Below are 1,015 nucleotides of genomic sequence, written 5' to 3' on the forward strand. Positions count from 1 at the left end.
AAAAAATGGAATTGTTCAGTACCCTCCTAAAAAATGAAATTTACTTTTTGTTTAGGACCCTCCTGAAAAATGAGATTTTACTTTCTGTTCAGGACCCTCCCGAAAAATGAAATTTTACTTTCTGTTCAGGACCCTCCTAAAAAATGAGATTTTACTTTCTGTTCGGGTCCCTCCTGAAAAATGGGACTACGCTTTCAAAAATGAAATACTGCCTTATGATAATCTTTGTGTGGGATAGTTTTAGTTCTAGTTTTGATTTTGATTAATTTTCTTTCTAGTTTTGATTTTGGTTTCAGGAGCCCGCCTAAAGAATAGGGTGATAAAATTGAAAGTCAGGAGCCCGCCTGAAGAACAGGGTGATAAAATTGTAGGTCAGGAGTCCACCTGAAGAACAGGGTGATGAAATCGAAAGTTGATGAAACCGAAAGTCAGGATCCCGCCTGAAGAACAGAGCAAATAAGTTGAAAGTCAACATATTGAAGAAATTACAAGTCAGGAGCCTGCCTGAAGAATAGGGTGATGAAACTCAAGTCAAGAGTTCAAAAGAAGCTGCATAGATAGGACTTTTGTAATTTTATTTATCTTTTTAACTCTTGTAATTTTTCATTTTTGATGTAATGACAGAGTCGCGACCGGAACCTCGATGACACCTCACTCGACTTTCCAACTCGGTATTGTCCATCTTCTTCCAATCCTTTAAGGTACCTACGACTTGACTCCCTCATAACTTGGGTAGGTAGGATGTCCTAAATCAAGACTTAGTCTCCCTCCTTCCTTCTGTTTCATTCTTTTTGAATAAAGGTCTGGATAAAATTTTGTCTTGTTGTCTACTTCTTTGTCTGAAAACGCTGCGTGTTTACATTCAAAGGGGGCATGATGTAGACTCGTAATTTTGTCCCTTCAAAATATTAATTTTCACCTTTTTACCGTATCCTATTGTGTACCCTCAACCATGTAATTATTTCTTCACAAAAGTACAAAAATAACAACTCTAAATAAACCCATAAGAAATTTT

Source organism: Capsicum annuum, chromosome 2 (assembly GCF_002878395.1).
Source record: "Capsicum annuum cultivar UCD-10X-F1 chromosome 2, UCD10Xv1.1, whole genome shotgun sequence".
NCBI lineage: Eukaryota > Viridiplantae > Streptophyta > Magnoliopsida > Solanales > Solanaceae > Capsicum > Capsicum annuum.